The 27,010-nt window shown below is 48.5% G+C and overlaps 1 protein-coding gene across 4 annotated transcripts in view; it reads left to right on the top strand.

Annotated features, from left to right (window-relative positions):
* The window catches only part of MYH16 (myosin heavy chain 16), a 1,068,458-nt gene that overhangs the window by 826,744 nt on the left and 214,704 nt on the right, over positions 1-27,010 (top strand). The gene's annotated exons all lie outside the window — the stretch shown is intronic.

Raw genomic sequence — 27,010 nt, 5'->3', positions numbered from 1 at the left:
AAATCTTCCATGAAATAACAAAAGGGTTTGTCTAAACTTCCTAAGTAGTACAGGCTGTAGAGTCATTTATAGAGCATAGTGCAGCATGAGGTTATGTGTCGTCTCTCCAGAGTCTCCACCTCTCTAAAACTTAATTTGTAAAATAAATAAATTAAAAACAAACGCGTGTCTTGGCTCAAACACTCTTCTTCCCTATGCCGCCCACAGCCATTCGGGTGTCTGACACTATATAATTAAGTTTCTGTTCTGGTTTGACCTGACAACAACATGTATGTTGATAAACAGGGCGGGGGAAATAGGAGGGTGAATTTTAAAACATGAAAAACCCAACTGTTAATTTATTTCCACTTAGGAGCCAAAACAATGTTGCTGCACTGCTCCGCAGGTATACAACAGTTCACCACTGTTGCTTTTAGATGCAGCTGAAGGTGGGGGGGGGAGCAAGGAGGGAATGTATTTAACTTTATCAATCGATAAATCAAGATTTATATAGCGCTGCTAATCACCTGATAGAGTATTCAGGTGCTTGCAGGTCCTATGTAGAGAGTGTTGCCATAGTCTAATCGGCTGGTGATGAGGGCCTGTGTCACGGTGCATCTCGTGTGCAGGAATAGCCACTTGAAGATCTTACATAGCATGCAGAGGGAGGAAGGAGGTGTACGAGATGGCGCATATCTGTGATGGCATGCTTATCTTGTTATCTCTGATGATTCCATGGTTTCTGGCACGGTTGGCTGGTGAGGGTGCGGGGCCTAGGTCTGCTGGCCACCAGGAGTCATTCCATGGGTGCTGTTGTTGCCGAAGATCAGTACTTTAATCTTGTCCGTCTTCAGCTTCAGGTAGTTGTTCTTCATCCAGTCGGTAACGCTGGTCATGCTTCTGTGGAATTTGTTCCTGGTGGTTGGGTCTTCGGTAAGTGAGAGGATCAGGCGGGTGTGGTCTACTTCTGGGTAGTGTATTATGTTGATCATTTCATTACAGGGTCAAAGATAAGCATAAAGTCAACAATTGATAGACAAGATGGCTATTTTGTGGACTGTAAACGCATTGTGGGCCAAAGTGGGGAAATCTTTTTTGCGAAGGTATCCATATTTATCAAGATGTACCTCTTTCTCTTTTCCTTATATCAATAGTTAATTGTGAGAGTCATTACATATATCATACCTAAGTGGGCTATTACTCAAGGTTACCTTTCCCATCATCAAATACATTTAAAATACTACTAAAATCATAATATAATATTATCCCCACAGGTAATTTATTGGTATTTACCTATATATCATTTCATAAAGTGCCTATTTAAAGTGTCTGGTGCACACCAGATGTAAAGTGAGTAAAAATCCTTGACGTAACACTACATTTGCTGTATAGAATTGGAAATCATAAATGTGTATGTAGATCTTCCTCATTATTAAGCCCTGATGACATCTTAGTATTAAGCTCAATGATGTATATAGATTCCAAACAGTGTAAAACCTTCTCTCTGTCTCTACCTCTCTTACATTTGGGTACTGCATCCTTAACAAAATATCAAAGCATCATATCATCATTTCTGTTACTCCTCAAAATGCCTGGCAACTGGTTAATTTTTGTCCTTGTTCTAGCTCGCTTTTAGATGTTGAAAGATTTTCTCATGTACCTGTAGTGCTACACTTCCAACAAATAATATGTTGCAGGGACATGTAAGTACATGTACCGCATAATCTGTTTTGCAAATATATTGCCCCTTGATCCTCCTTCGCCTTTTGTAAAGGTATCACATACTCTTTTGTGTTTGTTCCATTTTGGCATGCCTTACACTTCTTCATTTCCTGAATTTCAGATTATTGCTCATCCATGTGATTTTCTTCACATTCTCGGGGTTGCTCTTTACTAGATAGTCACTCATACACTTAGCTCTTTTGAATGCAAGTCCTGGCTTTTTTGGATCTAGTTTACCAATAACTGGATCATTTTTTGTGAGATGCCAGTTTTTCCATAAAATCTTACAGATTGCTCCTTGTTTGTTATATGTTGTGATCATTCTGAAATTAGAGCCCATCTTATTCTTTTTGTTATCATTGCTCTTATAAGGTAAATGCTCCCTTGAGATCAGTCAAGCTTTCATTGTGGCATTTCCTAAAAGGTCTTTAGAGTAACCCCTCTCTCTTGAAATCTTTTGGGGAGCTGGTCTAGAGCTTTCTTCTTGTTCGCTGCAATTTCTCCATATTCTCAGACTTTCCCTATAGGGGGATACTCCTTATATGGTTTCGCGGGTGAACATTGCTGGCATGCAGTAAAGAATTGCCAGCTGTCAGTGTCCTAAACAGTATTGTTTCCAACTACTCATTCTTCACATAAATTGTGAGGTCCAAGAAGGCAACTTGATGTTTGCTGATTGAACTAGTGTGAGAAGGTGCCATCTTTCTTGCATTGGTATGCCCCCACTTTTTTCTGAACTGCTGATGTGCTTTGACTGAATGTGCCCTGGGACCCTGCCAACCAGGCTCCCAGGGCCTGTGTTCCTTCCCTAAAATTGTATTGAAACTAAAACTCAATTGGCATCTCTGGCCACCTATCAGCCCCTAGTAAATGGTACCCTAGGTACCCAGGGCATGGTGACCACAGAAGACGCCTAAGGGCTGCAGGACTTATTGTGCCACCCTTAGGGGCCCTGTACCCTGACACCCACACACTGCCTTTTCAGGCTGAATGTCTAGGTGCAGAACTAACCAGAGATTCGACATGGCCCTCATCTTTGTATGCCATTCCCACAAAGCTCACAAACCCACTGCCATGGCATACCTAAGTCACCCCTCTAGCTGGCTGCCCTATGCCAGCAGTGTGGGCACAGTTGCATGAGCCCTGTGCCCCTACAGTACCCAGGGCCATTCCTGGGTACTGTAAGTGCAGTGCTGCCATTAAGAGTATATGGAGGTCATCATTACGAACTCCACAGCACCATAATGGCTGCACTGAAGACTGAGAAGTTTGGTATCAAACTTCTCAGAACATTAAACCCGCACTGATGCCAGTGCAAGATTTAATGTAAAATACACCAGAGGGCAAATTATAGATGCCCCCTAAAACCTAAACCTGCAATCCACATCTGGACTGAGAGGCTGCCTAGGCTGCCACACAGCAGGCATGTTGCTGGACCCCTGGTTGGAGAGCCACCCACTCTCCTGGGCCTGCAACAATGCACATCCTGGGAGAGGTGCTAGGTCTCCTACCCCAAGATGGGCAGGGGGAAGCTTCAAAGGCCTGCCGCCTCTGTGAGCTTCTCCAGACCATTTGCTGTACCCAGCAACTGGCCCCCACCAGTCCTGACCCCCACTCTGGTGGGAAGACTAGCGGGAAAACCTACGTCAGGAAGGGGGGTGTGCCAGCCTGTGCCAACCCCACCCCTCAGGTGGGGGAGACGAGGTGAAGCACGAGCCCGGGCTCCGGCCATTTTGAAGATGGGGGCCCTGCCCAATCACAGCAAGGCTCCTGCCCCCTCCCACCGGAGAGGAGCAGGCTAGGGGGTGTACCCACCACAGGACAGGGACCTATTAGTCCCTGCCCTTGCCATACCTGTAACGCCCCTAAATTCAGTATTTAAATTCAGTATTTAGGGGCTCCCTGAACCTTCCTTCCTCAGATCCCGAAAAGAAAAGTAGAAAGAAGATCAAGAAGAAGAAGACCCGCCATGCAGCTGCTAACAACAGGACAACACCAACTGACTTGGTCCCAGCCCTACCGGCCTGTCGATCCTGGAACCTGCCCCTGCCTAATCCTGGCGACTCCTGTGGACAGCAACCTTGGGATACCCGGAGGACCTGCCTGCCTTGACCCTCTTAAAGACTGGGACTCCCTTAAGCAGAGGATCTGCTCAACAATCATACCGCTGGTGCCAGCCAGGAAGCTCCCGACCAACCCACTCTGCACCCGCCGAGCCCGGCCCATGCCCGAGTGATCCAAGACCATGAGGACGTCCCCCCGGTGACTGGGACCAGAGGTCCAGTGCCCAAAGACCCTCCTCGACGACCCCAACGACTCCTGTAGCCTCAGGACAAAGGACCCCTCTGACCGAGACCAGCAGGGGGTAAGATTTCCCGACCTCAAAAGACACTCCTGCACCCGGCGCCCCACGGCCCCCTGTGCCCAACTCCTGGGTGCCTACCTATCCTCCAAGATTCCAACTTACCCCTCAAAGTGTTGGTCGCTCCAGAAGGTCCTCCGTCCCTGAGCCTGCAGCCTTTGTTCCCTTTCCAAAATCGTCATTGAATAATATTGAGCGCCCGACGGCTCAAAAACATCTTGCACCCAGCCGCCCGAGTGACCCTGGCAGTGCAACCTGTACCCTATCCTATTTTCCCATTTGCCCTGAGCAAGTGACCAGGAGTTCAGCTCCCACTGCTGCGTGGCCTGCTAGCCAGCCGCCACTAACCGAAGGCCCCCTGCCTCTCTTTGGATAACATTGGGCCTAACTACCTCTGCACACGGCCGCCCCTGTGCCGCTGCGGGTGTACCAACTGTCTATGCACAGAACCTTAACTTCACCAGTCGAGTACTCACCTGAAAACCGATAACTCACTTTCCTGCCGTAGGATAACATTGACTGGATTGACTCGAAAAATCTTCTTTAAAATTAGCAGAGTAACACATTTTGAAATGCTCACCTGGAATCAGGAGAGGAGCGAGTACTGTACCATTCAGCTTAGTACTGACCTGCAAAAGTAATTTTAACCCGACTTACCCATAACTGAATTTTCTTCTATAGGAAACCATTGACTATTTTGCTCTGAAAATTTTTCTTTCTACTTTTGAAAGTTACAAATATTCCTAAAAAATCGTACCAACTACTGAAACGTAATTGCTTACCTGTCTTAGATAGAGTTCCCAGTGCTGGACCTAGGAGCCCAGTACTGGATTACAAAACTATCGAGAACGTACTTTACCTGTGACTTGAATTTCCTACCATAGGATAACATTGCCAGTTTTTCACTGAAAAGTTTGTCAACTTTGAAAATGCCTTTTTATTCCATAAAAATCATTGCAATAACCAAAACGTTTTTACTAAACTGTTTTCAGCTTAGGCCCCAGGACTGAATCTAGGATCCAGTCCTGGAATTACAAAACTAATCTATAAAGTAATCAACTGCATTTATGTAGAAAAATCCCTTGAGCTCAACGTTAACACCTTAGGAGCTTCGTAAATATACCTCCGCAGTGCTGCGCTGTCCATTATCCAGTGCTGAATGTGTGAAAAATTGAATTTTGCCTTGCCATGTGTGCCTACGTGTTCCCCACCCTATGTTATATGTGCATGATCGATATGCATATATCCCCCTATGATCGATTAAAGACGCAATTATAGTTGTGTCCAACTCTAGTATGCCAGTTTCCAGTTCTCGTGAAAGCAACGAGTATTAGGCCTATGTTGCCACATTTTACAGTATGCACGTTAATTCATCGCATTGTCCCCGTTTCTAGGCCTCAAAAGGGGCCCGGACACCAGATTCAAGCTCCAGTCTCCTGAACCCACTCCGAGGAGCGATACAGCCCCCACCTGCATCCCTGACCCCTCACTTACTTCCTGCCAAGTAGCACGGTGCCCGGCCTGGCTCTGCCTGCCTGTCTGCCAAGAATATGTTATGCTTCTAGTTATCAGTTCAGCTTTCCGTCTTCACATTCCTAAGCTACTGAACCGCATAAACAGTTTCAGCTATAGTCTAGTCTTTCTGTCTCCAAGTCAGAGAATTACTGTATTAATATTCATGGAAGATTCATAGCACACGCAATACATGTAGAATATATGCATGCACCAGCCTTAGTGTCAAGTAGCCTTTGCCCTGATAACTTTTAGATTCTATCAACATGTACTCTAAACACCAGATACCAGATATGCTATAGGTACATGTCGTCCTGACACCGCAGACTTTAGTCTCCTCTTCTAGTGTAGAAGTCATAGCCCCCAGCTCTCCCCGGTAACACGTCATTGTCCGTTTGCGCGCACCACTAGGTTAAAGGTCCCAGCTGCTCTCAGGTAGCCCCCTCCATGTTTCCGCCCATTCATGACACTTCTGTGACGTTCTCATCACATGTCTACGTGCACGCCCTGTGCACGCCTTCTTCTTCCGCCCATGTCTTCTTATCTTACGCTTGTCACTAGTTACGCATACTGTATGTAATATAATTGAAATGTCTTACTATATATACACTGCACTGTTAATGAAATGGTGCAGCTGCCTTCCTTCCTATTTTATTTCAGGCTGTCCCGATCCAGTCCCTTCCCTTTTGCCTGAATAAAGTCTGTTCAACTCGGATACATCGGATCCTGACTCTTATTTATTGAGCTATCTGTTATTGTTAATATATTCAAAAATAGTACCGGTAATTAATTATTTATTTACCACATAATGGCGCCCGAACAGAGACGAGCCCCTTCCTCACGCGCTGGCGATGCTACGCAGGTCCCCTGACCCTCTGCAGCCGTGACGGAACAATACCGTGCACGTGCAGATATTTCTGCTTCAAGTCTCCCTCAGGCCCACGGAGGAGACGGAGACTGCGGTCCGACATCCAGACGAAGCGGTGTGGAATGCGGTTCGTCCCGACCAGAGCCCAAGCCGAGAGAACAAGGTCCGAAGTATCCGGAGGCCCACCTGTTTCTGAAGTCCGAAGTTCGTAGTCCGACGTCGTAGCAGTCCAGTCCAGTCCGAGGCCTTCCAGTTTCTGCTTCCCGGTGAGTACCGTCGCGGGGGAAGTATCTAGACAGGATCATTAGTTTGTTCCTGGTCCGATGGGTTTGGGTACACAGATCCAGTCCGAAGTATTCACCTAGGTGAATACGGTATGACGTGTCTCTTTATGGGACCGGTATGTTCTGTACTGTTTTAGCAGTGCATCCAGTAATTCTAGTAAGTTTCCTTCTCGAGAAATTCATGTGTTCTGTTTTCAATGTATCAGGTAGTATTCTGTTCGAACTGTTATTAATGTATTTTTATGTCGTGGTATGAGTGTTTTGTTTGCCATTTAATTACTGTGATTATTGTGTATTGTGTTCCAAGTGTATTACCGAAATGCCTCTGTTCTCGAAATTACGTCAGTTAAAGACCAGAAAAGGGTTACTCGAAGAAGCAGTTCCTGTCCCTCCTAGGGACAGTCCAGGACATTTTATGTATCACAAGCATGGCTTAGATGCCATAATATATCTAGATTTATGGGCGGACTATACTAAGGAACTAGAAGAGAAATATAGATGGCCTGTATCAGGTACATGGGATGCCGAGTGCATCATGCGAGTAGAAGAAGCATTATGGAAAAAGAAAGCCAGACAGTCCCAGAAAGATGCCATCGAGTTATGGCGCAAAGAATCTCATAAAAGAACTGAAAAAGAATTCAGAAAAACATAATTAAGTAGGGAATCTTCGGAGAAAGCCCAAGAAAGGGAATTAATAGAAGAAGGTGAACGAGTTAGAGCGGAACAGTCAGACAGACAGAGAAATGCCCTTATTAAAGGTATGTATCCTCTTCTTGCCGAGGGCTTGCCGAAGGCAACCCCGGAAGCACCCTGTAATTTACCGCCACCATTGGTCCCGATTAAGCTACGACATAAACCGACCGCAGCTGAAATTTTTCTCTCGTCCTATTTGGACGACACAGTCCCAGTGTATGCAAATCATGTTCCGCCTATTCCGCCTGCTCACCCACAGCCTCCTGTTAATAATGTAATTCCTGTCCCGCCAACTACTGTTCCCGGGGGCCAAGTTCATGTTCCAGCACCCCCGGACCAGCGCACAGTAAATGTACCCGTTATGCCAGTCACTCTACCAGCCCGTACAGTATTCACCGACGATTCTAGTTTAGGAGCCGCGGGGGGAGGTTCTCCTCGCACCCCGCCTCAACCAAGACGTCTGACGCTACATGACCTAGCGTTACAGCGTACGCCAAAAGTGTCTACATACGTAGATATCACGCAACTTCTTACAGACTGTCGTTATGATCTAGTTCCAGGCGAAGATCACATGGTCATATATTCATTACGTTTAAGACGGGTTGCCAGCTATCTGGTCACCCTGCCCGACATGGGAGAACATCTAGACAGAATATATCATTTTATCCGTACAGGAGAGAATCCAGGAAGTATTCACGAAGCCATGGTTCAAAGAAAAGTCGAGACTCAGCTCATGATTTTAAAGTTCCTGATTAATAGTTTAATAAGAGAGCAAGATTATCCAGAAAAAGATCAAGAAGAACTGAAAGTCCTGACTAGGTGGAGTGACAATATAGCCGATGGAAAACACAAGATACAAGGTTGTATAGAGAGTATGTACAAGAAAATCCGTAAGGAAATAATACGTATACACCAGAAGGAGGAAGAAAAACGAGCAACCGAGAAAGAATATGACTCTTCTACTGAAGAGGTAGACAGCGAGAATCCCTCCAGAATAGCGTATGTAGGTAGAACTAGACTTTCCGACCGACATTCACGCCTAGATTACAAGAAAGTTTTTCCTCCTCCAGCACCAGAACAGTGTTCTCTTGAGCAAGTATTCCAGGCCACCGATCAAATCCTGAAATCACGAATAGGTTATAGCGAGCTTAGTACAATGCATGAACAAGAACTAGCCCGATCAGCAGTCCGTTGGACTAGTGATTCTACCACGTTTCCAGATGAAATAGTGGCCCAAACGTTTCTGAAACTGCCCCCAGCCGAGCAACGTCTGGTGGGTACGTATATGATCCAGCACCTCATTACACTGTATGAGGAACAGCATTCTGATCCAGGTCCTCTGCATGATGTATTGAACGAGTTACTCCAAAACAGATGGAAAGGTCTAGGTACCGATTTAATTAGCGTCATATTAGAACAGCGCCACAAATACCGAACGTTTCTGAATCCACATTTTGTTTCCGTCTCACCCCCAGAAAGAAAATCATTCTACATAGACAGACAGAATCCGTTACGAGAAGTGCATCCAGTTAAGGGAGAAGATGGTAGTTTAGAACGAGTATTTGTTTACACCCCTATCACGAAAATAGAACTCTTGGAAATGAAAAAGTTAATTCCCTGTCATGATAAAGACCCAGCAGGGTTTCACCGTGAATTAAAGGACATGCTCCGTATGGGAGAATACACGTATCCTGATATCATTAAAATGTTAAAAGTCCTGTTGCCTGCGGGCATATATGAAAAATTAAAAGAAAAAGAATGGGAGGTGGGAGAGAAAAAGATAGATTGGACAGCATTAGAAACTGAAGATAGTACACGAGTACCAGGTACCGGTCTTGGGGATAAAGCTAAAGCTTTGCCCGAATTATTAATCCAAGTTTTGCCAAGATTACTAGCCACGAAAAAGGAAGATTGGGATGCCATCTCAGCCTGTAAACAGAAACAAGACGAAGACACTAGTGATTTTTATTCTAGATTTGAGAAATGTTTCATTATTAATAGTGGTCTGAAAACAAGTAGTGAGTCGTATCCCCATCTTTTTGTTACCAAGCTAGTCGAGAATTCAAGTCCACAAGTTAAAAATCGAGTACTGAAAGTCGAAAGTACCTGGCAAGCTAATACTCCGTCACAGATGCTCCAGATGCTCCAGTATCACCAGAACAGAATCAGGGAAGAGCAAGAACACGAAAGGAGACGTATGAAAGACACGAAAATGAAAGTATTAGTTGCACAGTCTGTTCCACAAGACAGTCAGAAGAGGGGTCCGAATCAAGCCAGTCATCCTGCAGCTCCCGTTAAAGGGACATGCAATTACTGTAAACAGCCAGGTCAAATATATAAATGAATGTGCAGTTCTGAAACACAACATAGCTACTGGTAAAACGAAAGAAAGACCACGTCCGCCTAGACAGGAACAAGTTTCACAGACTTCCCAGCCACCACAGAATGCACAACAGACAGTTACAGTACCGCAGCCTATAGCTGCCACACAACACGTTACACAGCAGATGTACCAGTACGCACAGTCAGAGTATCCAGATTATCAGCCGTATTCATGAAACAGCCTAGAGAGGGAGGTAGGCTTGCCTCTCATCGAGATTCCTGTAGATCAAGAGGGTCCCTATGTACACAGTCAAGTATTAGGGAAAGACAGAAAGTTTCTGATTGATACAGGGGCAAGTAAGACTACCATCAGTCATGACGAGGTTCCAGGGGCTCCGCTCTCAGGCTCTAGAAATGTTTCCCTTGGATTTTCAGGAAAGCCTATTGTTAATGAAATATCGAAACCAGTTACTCTAGAGGTTGGTCCATTGTCCCGAACTACAGACTTGTTACTCACGAAATCTTGTCCAGAAAATGTATTAGGCATTAAAACTCTGAAAGAATTAGGAGCAGTCATATGCTGCTCCCCAGATGGGGTACGTTTGTTTCTGCGTGATTTTAAAGGTCATTATGTATTACGTGATTTTGATCCAAGATTATTGAATGTACCACAGCATTTATGGGCGCAAGGTCCAACTGATGTAGGTTGTATGCATATCACACCCCATCGTGTTACCCTGAAGAAAGGTGTAGTATTACCGCGAATCAGACAGTACAAATTGCCACCTGAGGCTGTAGCAGCCTTATCGAAAATTATTGACGAACTTATTGTTCAAGGAGTGGTTGTAGAAACCGACTCCAATGTATGTAATTCTCCTATCATTCCGATTCTGAAACGTACTGATCCCAATGCACCTCCAGTTTATCGATTAGTGATTGACCTTCGAGAACTTAATAAATGTATCATACCCCAGTACCCAGTGGTTCCAGATATTTCTTCTCTATTGACAGCAATTGATTCTGAAGCTACGTTCTTTACAGTTATCGATCTCAAGAATGCATTCTTTAGTGTCCCCATTCATCCAGACAGCCAGTTCCTTTTCGGATTCTGTTTAAATGGAAGAAGCTATAAATTTACACGAGCTCCTCAAGGTTTCACAGAAAGCCCTAGCATTTACAGTCAAGCACTTAAAGACAACTAGACAATATTCACATGCCAATTGACACTGCCCTGCTCCAGTATGTCGATGATCTATTGATCACAGCCCGTTCTGAACGTGACTGCGAACGTTCGTCACTTACAGTTCTGTATTTTCTGGCCGAGATGGGGCACAAGGTGTCCCCTTCCAAATTGCAATTCTGTGTCCAGCAAGTGGTCTACTTAGGACACTTACTGTCCAAGAGGGGTAGGCAGTTGACACCTGACCGTATCCAGTTAATAGCACATCTTCCACAGCCCAAGACACAGAAGGAGGTACAAGCTTTTATCGGCCTCACTTCTTACTGCAGACAATGGATTCCCCAGTATGCATTTCTAGCCAAGCCACTGATACAGTTAACGACACAGGAGGCAGCCGTATCGACTGTCCTCCCTTGGACCCAGGAACATACACTTGTTTTCAATGAATTAAAGAAAGCTTTATGTCAAGCACCTGTTCTAGCAACACCGAACTACAGTAAGCCTTTCACACTTTTTGTTACTGAACGTGATGGTACTGCATTATCTGTTCTCACACAAGATCAAGCAGGACAATACAAGCCCTGTGCTTATTTTTCTAGCACATTAGATCCGGTGGCCCAGGCTCTGCCTGCGTGCCTCAAGTCAGTTGCAGCCACAGCTCTAGCTATCAGACAAAGTGATTCCATAGTGTTAGGACACTCCCTGACAGTACAAGTTCCACACTCCGTGGAAGTTCTTTTAAACCGAACACAGACTCAGCACTTGACAATTGCACGTCTAACAGGTTATGAACTGACACTGTTTCAGCCACACATAGAAATCAGACGCTGCAACATTTTAAATCCAGCTACACTGTTACCGTCAGTTACTTCAAATCCTGCCACACATGACTGTGTGGAAGTTGTTAACACCATGACAAAGCCAAGACAAGACTTGACAGACATTGCATTACCTGATCCCGACCTGACACTTTATGTGGATGGTTCATGTATGAGAACAAGTACAGGAGAACTAGTAGCCGCGTATGCAGTGACTACTGAAACCGAAGTTATAGAAACACATCGTATTGATACCCTGTCTGCTCAAGCAGCAGAGCTCGTCGCTCTGACCCAAGCCTGCATACGTGCCAAGAACCTGAAAGTTAACATATACACAGATTCACGTTATGCATTCGGAGTCGTACACGACCTTGGAGTGCTCTGGCAAGAAAGAGGTTTTATGACTTCTCATGGAACCAAGATTCAGCATGGCCCCCTCATTCAAGCTCTGTTAGATGCAATACATTTACCGACAGCTATCGCCATCATGAAGTGCAAGGCACATACGAAATTCACTGACATCATTTCCCAGGGTAACGATCTAGCAGATCGAACAGCCAAGCTTACAGCTCAGACTCCAGATATTCCAGTTAACATGACACAGGCACTCACTCTAGATCAGACTACTTGTATGACAGTTAAGGACCCTACACAAGATGTAATAGATATACAGTTACATGCTACTCCCGATGAAATCAAGAAATGGTCCGAACAAGGAGGGGTCCAGACAGATCAAGGATGGTTGACGAAGGGAAAAGCCACATGGTTTCTCCCCGACTCTATGGTTCAAGTCATTATTAACACCGCACATAGTCCAGCACACTTAGGAGAAAAAGCCATGTTAGATAGTATCCAGAACCTCTGGTTCAACAAGCATTTACGAGCAGCAGCCAAACAGAAAGTACGTACCTGCATGATCTGTTGTCAGTTTAATCCAGGTAAAGGTGTCCCGGTGGAACAAGGTGGATTCCATCCTCCTGACCACCCTTTTGAAGTCCTCCAGATGGATTATATTCAGATGGAGCGATGTCGAGGTTTCAAGTATGTCCTCGTAGTTGTATGCGCTTTGTCCAGGTGGACAGAAGCATATCCAGTTCCAGATTACACAGCTGCGACCACTGCCAGGCAGTTGGTTCGTGAGTATTTTCCCCGCTATGGATTACCTAGGGTCGTGTATTCAGATAACGGCCAGCCATTCTCATCCGAGCTCATGAAACAAGTATCCCTTCTGTTAGGGTACCAGTGGAAGTTCCATTGCGTACGCCATCCTGAAGCAGCCGGTCTCGTAGAGAGACATAACCAGACCCTGAAAATCCGAATCGCAAAAGTATGCGCAGAGAAAGGCGTAGATTGGATGGTAGCACTGCCAGTCGCCCTTTTTTATATGAGAATGGTTGCTCATTCCCGTTCAGGTCTATCTCCGTATGAGATAGTGTTTGGTCGTCCCCCCAATATGTGGGGTACACCTAGACCCCGTACAATTACCGATGTTGACAGTAATATGCTGACAGATTACCTTGCCTCCTTGATGTCTGCACTACAATCTTGTCGTTCACAGGTTGCCGCTGCATTTCCAGACAACACCGAAGTGAAACCGCATGAAGTCATTCCAGGTGACTTCGTCCTCGTGAGAAATTTTGATCGTTCAAGTCCGCTGGAGCCCCGCTGGAAGGAGCCCCGCCTTGTTCTTCTCACCACCCGGACAGCAGTGAAAGTGGAAAACCGAAAAGGATGGCTACACTCCAGCCATGTCAAGAAGTTTCATGGACTTAAATCAAAGACTTTTCTCAAGGACTGCCCCGTTCTCAAGGACTGTCCAGACACTGAATCTAAACTTCCCCTGTTAGAGAAAACTCCGCAGCAGGAGTATAAATCCAAGTTGAGGTCTAGTAAGTCAGCCAGTTTAATTGTCTAAGTCCCTCTCGGGTGAAACGGTTAGACAGGTTCCTGACATGTATGAGATAGACCCACACAGTGAGAGAGTTAGTTCAAACTCTAAGAGAATACGCTATCGAAAGAATCTTTGCAGCCGATGTATAGTTACTCTGTTCTTTCTATTGTTTTTGAGTCTTATGGTTACTTGCATAAGTTATGCTTTACATTTATGTTTTCCTATTTCACATGTACATATGTTTTCTAATGTTACAGTAGAGCACACATTTAGTGACCTGCCTCCTCACGAGTTATCCTATCGTCTTGCTATGCGTAATAATACTTTTATCCGAATGTTGCATTATTCACACCAGACCAGCAATGCCACTAATTGTTGGGTGTGTGGTCGACTCCCCCCTTTCCAGACACCGAAGGGAGTTCTGCCACTCTTTCCTTATCCGTTTTCACATAATGGTTCGTGTGGAGCATGGTCCATGTTAACGTCATCCTCAACTGATATGTCCCTTCTGAATCGAACATGTTTCCCAGACAAGGAAGGACTTTCCCATAGAACAGGATTAGATCTAGAAAATGAAGTATATGATCTAGGTAATTATTCCTCGAATTTCATGGTTTTGAATGTTCAGTCCGATAATACTCCATACCTGCCTGCTATTTCAGTACTACCAGTTAAAGGCGAATTATGTGTCAGAAAGAATGGTTCCGTACATGTAGGACATAGTGATTGCACTACTATGGTCGAGTATAGTGACAGTGGGAAATTTATTTTCAAAGCCTCACGTCATTCTTATTTTGTGTGCGGTCAGACCGCATATGTTCGTCTGCCCCTCGATTGGGATGGAACATGTTACATTGCCTTCCTACTGCCACCAGTTTTTCTAGCCCCATCTGATTATCACAGAAACACACATCTAGTACACGTTAGACATAGAAGGGAGACTGAGTCCCCAATTGTCGATCAAACTGAAACTGCTCTAGAACAATATCAAGACTTCAATAAAGGTTTCTTTTTCTTTATAGGTCCTGTCCAGAATAGTAAGTTAATACGTAGGCTAACCAGAACCCTTGAAGCAGTAGTGAATGAAACTACTTCCGCTCTAGGTAACTTAACCGAAGAGCAATCTGCTATGAGATTTGTCGTGCTCCAGAATCGTCTCGTTCTTGACGTCATACTGGCCGATAGAGGAGGAGCTTGTAGAGTCATCGGATCTAGTTGCTGCATTTTCATTCCTAATAACGCGCCGTCTGTTTATTCAGCTATAACCAGACTTCATAAAATTGCCCATCAGTTACACCAGAATCCAGGCACCTGGACATGGTCCGGTTGGCTCTGGAGTATCATATCTGCCTGGGGATGGAAAGTATTGTCATTCCTAGGTATAGCAGTAATGATCATATTCAGTTGCTGCCTCTGTTTGCAATGTGGCCCTGCGATTTGCGGCTTGTGTGCTACCTCTTGTATTCCTAGTCCTAAGTCCCGTTCCAAGACAATTTGAGACGAGCAGATGATGCTATATGAACAGATAGATGGTATCATGAATATTGATGTTTCCTGAAGGAAACGTAGGGCACAAGGAGGGAATGTGGAAAATTGAATTTTGCCTTGCCATGTGTGCCTACGTGTTCCCCACCCTATGTTATATGTGCATGATCGATATGCATATATCCCCCTATGATCGATTAAAGACGCAATTATAGTTGTGTCCAACTCTAGTATGCCAGTTTCCAGTTCTCGTGAAAGCAACGAGTATTAGGCCTATGTTGCCACATTTTACAGTATGCACGTTAATTCATCGCATTGTCCCCGTTTCTAGGCCTCAAAAGGGGCCCGGACACCAGATTCAAGCTCCAGTCTCCTGAACCCACTCCGAGGAGCGATACAGCCCCCACCTGCATCCCTGACCCCTCACTTACTTCCTGCCAAGTAGCACGGTGCCCGGCCTGGCTCTGCCTGCCTGTCTGCCAAGAATATGTTATGCTTCTAGTTATCAGTTCAGCTTTCCGTCTTCACATTCCTAAGCTACTGAACCGCATAAACAGTTTCAGCTATAGTCTAGTCTTTCTGTCTCCAAGTCAGAGAATTACTGTATTAATATTCATGGAAGATTCATAGCACACGCAATACATGTAGAATATATGCATGCACCAGCCTTAGTGTCAAGTAGCCTTTGCCCTGATAACTTTTAGATTCTATCAACATGTACTCTAAACACCAGATACCAGATATGCTATAGGTACATGTCGTCCTGACACCGCAGACTTTAGTCTCCTCTTCTAGTGTAGAAGTCATAGCCCCCAGCTCTCCCCGGTAACACGTCATTGTCCGTTTGCGCGCACCACTAGGTTAAAGGTCCCAGCTGCTCTCAGGTAGCCCCCTCCATGTTTCCGCCCATTCATGACACTTCTGTGACGTTCTCATCACATGTCTACGTGCACGCCCTGTGCACGCCTTCTTCTTCCGCCCATGTCTTCTTATCTTACGCTTGTCACTAGTTACGCCTACTGTATGTAATGTAATTGAAATGTCTTACTATATATACACTGCACTGTTAATGAAATGGTGCAGCTGCCTTCCTTCCTATTTTATTTCAGGCTGTCCCGATCCAGTCCCTTCCCTTTTGCCTGAATAAAGTCTGTTCAACTCGGATACATCGGATCCTGCCTCTTATTTATTGAGCTATCTGTTATTGTTAATATATTCAAAAATAGTACCGGTAATTAATTATTTATTTACCACAAATGGACGTCCAACGGTCGCACGCAGCACTGGGGAGGTAGTGCCCGTGACGACCGTTGGCCGACGACAGCACTTAAAGGGTTAAATTGTGTTTAGAATTGTGTTGCCTACTGCAACCCCTATACCTAGTGTGTTTACAAAGTTTATTGCCTTTCTGCAAAGTATTCATGTGAGATCACTCATATTGAGAAAAGTATATTTTTATACCTGTTGGTTCTAAAAATAAAACAACTATATCTTTTGATATAAAAACAATTGGCCTGGAGTTCAGTCCTTGAGTGTGTGAAACCTTTGGCTGACTGAGTGTGTACAACAAATGCTTTACACTGTCCTCTGGTACTGCCTTACTGCTCGACCAAGCTACCACTTTAGAGAGTAAGGTCACACCTGGCTTTAACCTCTGTTATACCTCTGGGGATTGTGGACTCTATACACACGGTACCTTATTATGGTCCAGTATATATAGAGCCACTTTCTCACATTGGTGGATCAGCGGTGGGATACAAACTTGCATTTGTTGGACTACTTGGTTACCATCTGATCACACAACAGAACTCATAAATTGCCTTTAGAATTCTGATATTGGTTTTTCCAAAATACTAAAAGTCTGGTAGGGCCTTGCTTAAGTCCCATTAGAATTTTAGAAAACTAAAAGTCACTATAGTTAGGGTAGAGGGTTAGAACTGTCAGGTTAGAATGTCCCAACGGAACCCAGCTATTAGTGGACATGGACCTGGTTGAGGAGCTCGACCTCACACCTTACTTGCACTTGAATTTCAAGGAATTGAGGCCCCTTTGCATACTTAAAAATATAGTCATGGGCCTGCATCCAACCAAACAAGGGCTCTAGGAGCTCCTGGCTGAGTAAGCAAAAGGCCACCCCTCTGAACAGGATGACACCCAGTGGGAGGAAGAAGAAGAAGAGGAGGAGGAGGAGGAGGAAAATACCAATCCCCCCTATGTCTAGGGAAGTAAGGGTCTCTACACCCTTAAATCCAAGAGTCAGCTTCTGGGAGCCTGGATACCACACAGGTGGACTGGGCCCCAGAGAACACATTGGGGGGAGCCCCAATGAAGAGGACAACTTCTTAGCAAAGCAGCAATTCCAATAATAAGGATAAAGAGAAATCCTATGATCCTAAGATCCCAAAAGGAATTGTCCCTAAATTTGAGGAAGGTGATGATATCAACAAAGAGGTTCACAGCCTTTGAGAGGGCTTGTGATATCAGAAGATTAAAGAAACCTCTCTGGAGGGCACTTCTGTGGGAACTGTTCTCTGGTAACTGCAGAGGCAGGCTGCTGACCCTCTCTGGGCCAGATGCAGGGTCCTATGACCTCATGAAGAAAACTCTGATTGAGGGATTTGGGCTCACTACTGAGGAGAATAGAATCAGGTTCAGGGGGGCTCACAAAACCCAGAACCAATCCTGGATAGATTTTGTAGACTACTCAGTAAAGACACTGGATGGTTGGTTGACTGGACACAATGTCCATGATTTTACTGGACTTTATAATTTGTTTATGAAGAAACACATTTTGATTAATTGCACAAATGAAAAGTTGCATCAGCATTTTGTGGACCTAGGTCTAATTTCTCCCCAAGAATTGGAAAAGAAGGAAGACCATTGGGTCAAGACTAGGGTGATAAGAACAGCCACTGGGGGTGACCAAAAGAAGGTGGTTACAAAACCTCCCCAGGGAAAAGGTGGTGAGAATCTCCAAGATAAAAAGTCTGAGTCTTCCAAAGGGCCCCAAAAACCTGTACAGGTGGGTGGGTCCCAAAATACTCCCTATGTACCTCAGCCCTATAGGGGGAAGAACTTTGATCCTAACAAGGCCTATTGTAACAACTGTAAAAAGTTGGGACATTTAACTGTAGACAAAAACTGCCCCTACAATAAAGCCTCTAAGGCACCCAGTACAGCTACTCCAGGGACAGTGAATCTACAGATGGGATCAGAGGATCTGGGAATACACTCAAGCTAGTCTAGTCTCCTTGGGGGAAATGGAGTTTGCCAATGTAGCTGGTTGGCCACCCAACTGTAAAAAGTATTTGCTATACTCCTCCATTAATGGAACTAGAGTAGAAGCCCTGAGGGATACAGGTGCCAGTATCACTATGATGAAGGAAGTGCTGGTTTCCCCCGAGCAATACTCGATTGGGAAAACTTACCCCGTCACCAATGATGACAGCATTACCACCCAACACCCTATGGCTATGGTGACATTAGGTTAGGAGGAGGTTACTGGCCTGAAACTGGTAGTGGTCTCTCCACAATTGCCAGCTAACTGTCTGCTTGGAAATGACCTGGAAACCTCAGCCTGAGCTGAGGTGGAGAAAAATAACCCATGCAGCCATGCTGGGTATCCCTCGACAGGTTTGTGTGCAAACCAGAGCACAGAGCAAAAAGAAGGGTGAACAAGTAGGTTTGGAGCCTAGAAGTATGGCCCAACCAACCAAGAGAAAAGGCAAGCCTCTCAGAACACCTCTCCCCAGGGAGAGGACTTGGAAACCCTAGAGGGAACTGAGTCCACGGAGCTTGAGCCTTACCAGGTTGGACTCCTGGGCCCAGGGGGACCCACTAGGGAAGAGCTGTGCCAGGGTCAGCGAGACTGCCTCACTCTTGAAAGCCTGAGGCAGCAAGCTGTTTCAGAAGCCCGGGGAGATGTCAGTGTTACCCACAGTGCTTATTGGGAAGAAGGGTTACTGTATGCTGACCCAAGAAACCCCACTCCTGGAGCTACCAGGAGGGTGGTAGTGCCACATAAGTACAGGGAGTTCCTCCTAACTTTAGCTCATGACATCCCCTAGCTGGACATTTGGGGCAGAACAAAACTTGGGAAAGGCTACTTCTACTGGCCCCAGATGCACCAAAAGGTGAAGGAGTTTGTGAGCTCCTGTGCTACCTATCAGGCCAGTGGCAGGGGCATAACAAACGCCCCCGCAGGCCCCGCGGTGCGGGCGCCTCAATCTCTTTAGTAAATGAAGGGGTCCCCGGCCCCCCCTCAGCTCTCTGGTGAGAGCTGTGAGAGAGGATTGCACTGAAGCAAGCCTCTCTCCCTCTAAAGCAGGTGCAGGCTGTCTGCAGCCTGCTCTGAGCCCCTCGCCCCCTCCCTCTGACTGAAGAGAAACAAAGTATCAATATACATTGTTTCTCTTCTGTCAGAGGTGCCAGGCCCGGAAAGAGGATGGTGTGGGGGCCCAGAGACATGGCTCTGCTCCTCTGAGAAGAGCCAAGGACAATAATGGGGTGGGGGCCCCAGAGAGTAGGAGGCAGCAGAGCACTGCTCAGGACCCTGACAAGGAGGCGGGGGGGCAGAGAGAGAGCAGAAGGCAGCACAGAGCACTGCTCAGGATGGGGGTGGGGGCCCAGAGAGCAGGAGGCAGCACAGAACACTGCTCAGGACCCTGACAAGGACGGAGGCTGGGGGCCCCAGAGAGAGAGCAGAAGGCAGCACAGAGCACTGCTCAGGACAGGGGTAGGAGCCCAGAGTGGGGGAGGCAGCACAGAGCACTGCTCAGGACCCTGACAAGGACGGAGGCTGGGGGCCCCAGAGAGAGAGCAGAAGGCAGCACAGAGCACTGCTCAGGACCCTGACAAGGACGGAGGCTGGGGGCCCCAGAGAGAGAGCAGAAGGCATCACAGAGCACTGCTCAGGACCCTGACAAGGACGGGCGGGCCAGAGAGCAGGAGGCAGCACAGAGCACTGCTCAGGACCCTCACAAGGACAAGGGTTGGGGCCCCAGAGAGAGAGCAGGAGGCAGCACAGAGCCCTGCTCAGGACCCTTACAAGGAGGGGGGCCCAGAGAGAGAGAAGGAGGCAGCCCTGAGCACTGCTCGGGACCCTAACAAGGACGGGGGCTGGGGGCCCCAGAGAGAGAGGAGACAGCACAGAGCACTGCTCGGGACCCTGACAAGGACGAAGGCTGCGGGCCCCAGAGAGAGAGGAGACAGCACAGAGCACTGCTCGGGACCCCAGAGAGAGAGGAGGTAGCACAGAGCACTGCTGGGGAGCCTGACAAGGATGTGGTTAGGGCCCCAGAGAGAGCAGGAGGCAGCACAGAGCATTGCTTGGGACCCTGACAAGGACGGGGGGCCCAGAGAGCAGGAGGCAGCACAGAGCACTGCTCGGGACCCTGACCAGGATGGGGGTGGGGGCCCAGAGAGAGAGCAGGAGGCAGCACAGAGCACTGCTCAGGACCCTGACAAGGACGGGGGCCCAGAGAGAGAGCAGGAGGCAGCACAGAGCACTGCGCGGGACCCTGACAAGGAGGGGGGCCCTAGAGAAATAGCAGGGAGCAGCATAGAGCACTGCTCGGGACCCTGACAAGGACGGGGGCTGGGGGCCCCAGAGAGAGAGGAGGCAGCACAGAGCGTTGCTCGGGACCCTGACAAGGACAGAGACTGGGAGCCCTAGAGAGAGAGGAGGCAGCACAGAACACTGCTCGGGACCTTGACAAGGACGGGGGTGAGGGCCCCAGAGAGAGCAGGAGGCAGCACAGAGCACTGCTCGGGACCCTGACAAGGGTGGAGGGGTGGGGGCCCCAGAGAGAAGGAGGCAGCACAGAGCACTGCTCAGGACCCTGACAAGGACGGAGGCTGGGGGCCCAGAGAGAGAACAAAAGGCATCACAGAGCACTGCTCAGGACCCTGACAAGGACGGGCGGGCCAGAGAGCAGGAGGCAGCACAGAGCACTGCTCAGGACCCTCACAAGGACAAGGGTTGGGGCCCCAGAGAGAGAGCAGGAGGCAGCACAGAGCCCTGCTCAGGACCCTTACAAGGAGGGGGGCCCAGAGAGAGAGAAGGAGGCAGCCCTGAGCACTGCTCGGGACCCTAACAAGGACGGGGGCTGGGGGCCCCAGAGAGAGAGGAGACAGCACAGAGCACTGCTCGGGACCCTGACAAGGACGGAGGCTGCGGGCCCCAGAGAGAGAGGAGACAGCACAGAGCACTGCTCGGGACCCCAGAGAGAGAGGAGGTAGCACAGAGCACTGCTGGGGAGCCTGACAAGGACGTGGTTAGGGCCCCAGAGAGAGCAGGAGGCAGCACAGAGCATTGCTTGGGACCCTGACAAGGACGGGGGGCCCAGAGAGCAGGAGGCAGCACAGAGCACTGCGCGGGACCCTGACAAGGAGGGGGGCCCTAGAGAAAGAGCAGGGAGCAGCATAGAGCACTGCTCGGGACCCTGACAAGGACGGGGGCTGGGGGCCCCAGAGAGAGAGGAGGCAGCACAGAGCGTTGCTCGGGACCCTGACAAGGACAGAGGCTGGGAGCCCTAGAGAGAGAGGAGGCAGCACAGAACACTGCTCGGGACCTTGACAAGGACGGGGGTGAGGGCCCCAGAGAGAGCAGGAGGCAGCACAGAGCACTGCTCGGGACCCTGACAAGGGTGGAGGGGTGGGGGCCCCAGAGAGCAGGAGGCAGCACAGAGCACTGCTCAGGACCCTCACAAGGATGGGGTGGGGGGCCCAGAGAGAGAGCAGGAGACAGCACAGAGCACTACTCAGGACTCTGACAAGGAGGGGGGGGGCAGAGAGAGAGCAGGAGGCAGCACAGAGAACTGCTCGGGACCCTGACAATGACGGGGGTGGGGGTCCCAGAGAGAGAGGAGGCAGCACAGAGCACTGCTCGGGACCCTGACAAGGACGGGGGGGCCCAGAGAGACAGGAGGCAGCACAGAGCATTACTCGGGACCCTGACAAGGACGGGGGTGGGGGCCCCAGAGAGAGCAGGAGGCAGCACAGAGCACTGCTCGGGACCCTGACAAGAGTGGGAGTGCGGGCCCCCAGAGAGAACATTCTCCAGGGCAAAGCTGATATGAGAAGGCATAAGGCAGCAAAATGGTGCCCTCAGGTAAGAACTCTTGTTAGAAGCACCTTGTGGGCGTCCGCAGGGGGAGCAAGGGGGACCGAGAAGGGTGCAAGGCAGAGGGGACAAGGGTGCAAGGTAGAGAGGAGAAGGGTTCAAGGTAGAGCGGAGAAGGGTGCAAGGCAGAGAGGAGATGGGTGCAAGGCGGAGAGGAGATGGGTACAAGGCATAGGGGAGAAGGGTGCAAGGTAGAGGGGAGAAGGGTGCAAGGTAGAGGGGAGAAGGGTGCAGGGCAGAGAGCAGAAGGGTACACAGCAGAGGTGAGAAGGGTGCAAGGCAGAGGGGTGCAAGGTAGAGAGGAGAAGGGTGCAAGGCAGAGGGAAGAAGGGTGCAAGTCAGAGGGGAGAAGGGTGCAAGGTAGAGGGGAGAAGGGTGCAAGGCAGAGGGGAGAAGGGTGCAAGGCAGGGAGAAAAAGGGTGCAAGGTGGAGAGGAGAAGGGTGCAAGGCAGAGGGGAGAAGGGTGCAAGGCAGAGAGGAGATGGGTGCAAGGCGGAGAGGAGATGGGTACAAGGCATAGGGGAGACGGGTGCAAGGTAGAGGGGAGAAGGGTGCAAGGTAGAGAGGAGAAGGGTGCAGGGCAGAGAGGAGAAGGGTACACAGCAGAGGGGAGAAGGGTGCAAGGCAGAGGGGTGCAAGGTAGAGAGGAGAAGGGTGCAAGGCAGAGGGAAGAAGGGTGCAAGTCAGAGGGGAGAAGGGTGCAAGGCAGAGGGGAGAAGGGTGCAAGGCAGAGGGGAGAAGGGTGCAAGGTGGAGAGGAGAAGGGTGCAAGGCAGAGGGGAGAAGGGTGCAAGGCGGACGGGAGAAGGGTGCAAGGCGGAGAGGAGATGGGTACAAGGCATAGGGGAGAAGGGTGCAAGGTAGAGGGGAGAAGGGTGCAAGGCAGAGGGGAGAAGGGTGCAAGGTAGAGAGGAGAAGGGTGCAAGGCAGGGGAGAGAGAGTGGAGAGAGAGAGAGAGAGGAGAGAGAGAGAGAGAGAGAGAGAGAGAGAGAGAGAGTGGAGAGAGTGGAGAGAGAGAGTGGAGAGAGAGAGTGGAGAGAGATGAGAGAGAGTGTGGAGAGAGAGAATGGAGACAGAGAATGGAGAGAGAGAGTGGAGAGAGAGTAGAGAGAGAGAGTGGAGAAAGAGAGTGGAGAGAGAGAGTGGAGAGAGAGTGGGAAGAGAGAGAGAGTGGGGAGACAGTGGAGAGGGAGACAGTGGAGAGAGTAGAGAGAGGAGAGAGAGTGGAGAGAGTGGAGAGAGAGATGAGAGAGAGTAGAGAGAGTGAAGAGAGAGTAGGGAGAGTGGAGAGAGAGTGGAGAGAGAGTAGAGAGAGAGAGAGAAGGGAGAGTAGAGAGAGAAGGGAGAGTAGAGAGAGAGAAGGGAGACAGAGTGGAGAGACAGTGGATAGAGTAGAGAGAGTGGAGAGACAGTGGAGGGAGAGACAGTGGAGAGAGAGACAGTGGAGATAGAGTTGACAGAGAGAGATAGAGTGGAGAGAGAGTGGAGAGAGAGAGAGCGTAGAGAGAGTGAAGAGAAAGTAGGGAGAGTGGAGAGAGAGTAGAGAGAGTGGAGAGAGAGTAGAGAGAGAGAGAGAAGGGAGAGTAGAGAGAGAAGGGAGAGTAGAGAGAGAGAAGGGAGACAGAGCGGAGAGACAGTGGAGAGAGTAAAGAGAGTGGAGAGACAGTGGAGGGAGAGACAGTGGAGAGAGAGACAGTGGAGATAGAGTTGACAGAGAGAGATAGAGAGGAGAGAGAGTGGAGCGAGAGTGGAGAGAGAGTGGAGAGAGTAGAGAGAGAGAGAGTGGCGAGAGAGAGAGTGGAGAGAGAGAGAGTGGAGAGAGAGTAGAGACAGTGGAGAGACAGTGGAGAGAGAGACAGTGGAGAGAGAGTGGAGAGAGAGGGTGGAGAGAGAGAGAGCGTGGAGAAAGAGAGAGTGGAGAGAGAGAGTAGAGAGTAGAGAGAGTGGAGAGATAGAGAGAGTGGGGAGAGAGTAGAGACAGTGGAGAGACAGTGGAGAGACAGAGGAGAGAGTAGAGAGAGAGAGAGAGTGGAGAGAGAGAGTGGAGAGAGAGTGGAGAGAGAGAGTGGAGAGAGAGAGAGAGAGAGAGAGAGAGAGAGTGGAGAGAGAGAGTGGAGAGAGAGCGAGAGTGGAGAAAGAGAAAGGGGAGCGAGAGAGTAGAGAGAGCAGAGAGAGTGAAGAGAGAGAGTAGAGAGAGAGAGTAGAGAGAGTGGAGGAAGAGTAGAGAGAGAGAAGGGAGAGTAGAGAGAGAGAATAGAGAGAGAGAGAGTGGAGAGGGAGTTGAGGGAGAGTGGAGGGAGACAGTGGAGAGAGAGTGGAGAAAGAGTGGAGAGAGAGTAGAGAGAGAGTAGAGAGAGTGAGAGACAGTGGAGAGAGAGACAGTAGAGAGAGTGAGAGACAGTGGAGAGAGAGACAGCGAAGAGAGAGACAGTGGAGAGAGAGACAGTGGAGAGAGAGTGGAGAGAGAGTGGAACGAGAGAGTGGAGAGAGAGTAGAGAGAGAGAGAGAGAGTGGAGAGAGAGAGTGGAGAGGGAGTGGAGAGAGAGTGGAGAGAGAGAGAGTGGTGAGAGAGAGTGAGAGAGTGGAGAGAGAGTGAGAGAGTGGAGAGAGAGTGGAGAGAGAGAGTGGAGAGAGAGTGGAGAGAGAGAGTGGAGAGAGAGAGGAGAGAGAGAGAGTCGAGAGAGAGAGTGGAGAGAGTGGAGAAAGAGAAGAGAGAGAGGGTGGAGAGAGAGAGAGAGTGGAGAGAGAGAGAGTGGAGAGAGAGAGAGAGAGAGAGAGAGAGAGGAGAGAGTGGAGAGAGGAGAGAGTGGAGAGAGGGAGAGTGGAGAGAGGGAGAGTGGAGAGAGAGAGTGGAGAGAGAGACAGTGGAGAGAGAGAGAGTGGAGAGAGAGAGTGGAGAGAGAGTGGAGAGAGAGTGAGAGAGTGGAGAGAGTAGAGAGAGGAGGGAGAGTAGAGAGAGTGAAGAGAGAGTAGAGAGAGTAGAGAGAGAGTAGAGAGAGTGGAGAGAGAGAAGATAGAGAGAGAGAAGGGAGAGTAGAGAGAGAGAAGGGAGAGAGAGTAGAGAGAGTGGAGAGACAGTGGAGAGAGAGACATTGGAGGGAGAGACAGTGGAGAGAGAGACAGTGGAGATAGAGTGGAGAGAGTTGAGAGAGAGAATGGAGAGAGAGAGTAGAGAGAGAGTTGAGACTGACTGACTCTCAGAGTCTGAATACTGACTGACTGAGAGACTGACTGGCTGAAATGTGCTCTTAGTAGTTACATCTGATTTTGAAATACTGAATTGTCGCTTTCTCTAATGTTTTAAAATGGAAACCAGAAGGAGCAGTGGATGCACTTTTGTCAAAACTGAACAATGAGTGGGCCTGATGTTGTATATCATGACAGGAGTCTGCATCAGGAAACCCACCTAAAATTGGCAAACTTCCCTGACGTACTGATGGCAGTGACCCTGTAATGAATGAACCACCACCTATGATAGCCTGCTGCAGACTAAGCCCAACCTTTAACTCCACCATCCAGTTTTACTTATAATGGCTGGATTGGTGACAGTGGCGTAACAATCGCCAAGCATCCCCTGCACTATGGCGGGTCGCTGGCTTGAGAGCTCTAGACTAGAACGGAGGATGGGGGGGGTGCCCCCTCCATGTAGTTTTCAGGGGGGCCCCCTCAAGTTTCGTTACGCCACTGGCCAGTGGCAAGACAGGTGGCCACCCAAAGGCCCCCCTAATACCACTGCCAGTGGTGGGGTACCCTTTGAAAGGGTAGGTGTGGACATTGTGGGTCCACTTGAACCTCACACAGCCTCAGGGAACAAATTCATTCTAGTAGTAGTGGATCATGCTACTAGGTACCCTGAAGCAATTCCCCTTAGGGTTACAACAGCTCCTGCAGTAGCCAAGGCCCTCTTGGATGTCTTCATCAGGGTAGGGTTTCCTAAGGAGGTGGTTTCAGACAGAGGTTCTAACTTCAAGACTGCTCACCTGAAGCACATGTGGAAGGAGTATGGTGTGCAGTACAAGTTTACTACCCCATACCACCCACAAACCAATGGCCTTGTTGAGAGATTCAACAAGACATTGAAAGGTATGATCATGGACTCCCTGAAAAACTCAAAAGGAGACGGGATGTCCTGTTGCCATGCCTGCTTTTCGTTTATAGGGAAGGGCCACGGAAGGGAGTAGGATTTTCACCCTTTGAACTTCTGTTTGGTCATCCTGTAAGGAGACCACTTTGTCTTGTGAAAGAGGGTTGGGAGAGGCCTCTCCAAGAACTCAAACAAGACATTATGGACTATGTGCATGGCCTAAGGTCCAGAATGGCTGAGTATATGGAAAAGGCATCCACGAATCTTGAGGCCAGCCAGGAGCTTGCTTCAGAAGCACTGGTATGACCAAAAAGCTGCAATTGTTGAATTTCAACCTGGGCAACAGGTGTGGATTTTGGAGCGAGTGGCACCAAGGGCTCTCCAAGACAGATGGAGTGGCCCTTACCCTATCCTGGAGAAAAAGAGTGAGGTCACTTACCTAGTGGACCTGGGCACAAAGCAGGACACCCAAAAGGGTTATCCATATGAACTGCCTTAAACTCTACAATGACAGGGCTGACCTTACCATGCTGATGGTGACTGATGAGGAACAGGAAGCAGAGAGTAAACCTCTCCCTGACCTCCTCTCTTCCAGCCCAAAAGATGGGTCAGTAGATGGAGTGGTCTTTTCAGACTCCCTCTCTACCCAACAGCAGGCTGACTACAAGCAAGTCTTGCAGCAGTTTGC

This window comes from Lissotriton helveticus, chromosome 7 (assembly GCF_964261635.1).
Source record: "Lissotriton helveticus chromosome 7, aLisHel1.1, whole genome shotgun sequence".
In the NCBI taxonomy this organism is placed as follows: Eukaryota; Metazoa; Chordata; class Amphibia; order Caudata; family Salamandridae; genus Lissotriton; species Lissotriton helveticus.
The sequence above is the reverse complement of the archived record's forward strand: the minus strand, read 5'-3'. Positions and strand labels throughout refer to the sequence as shown.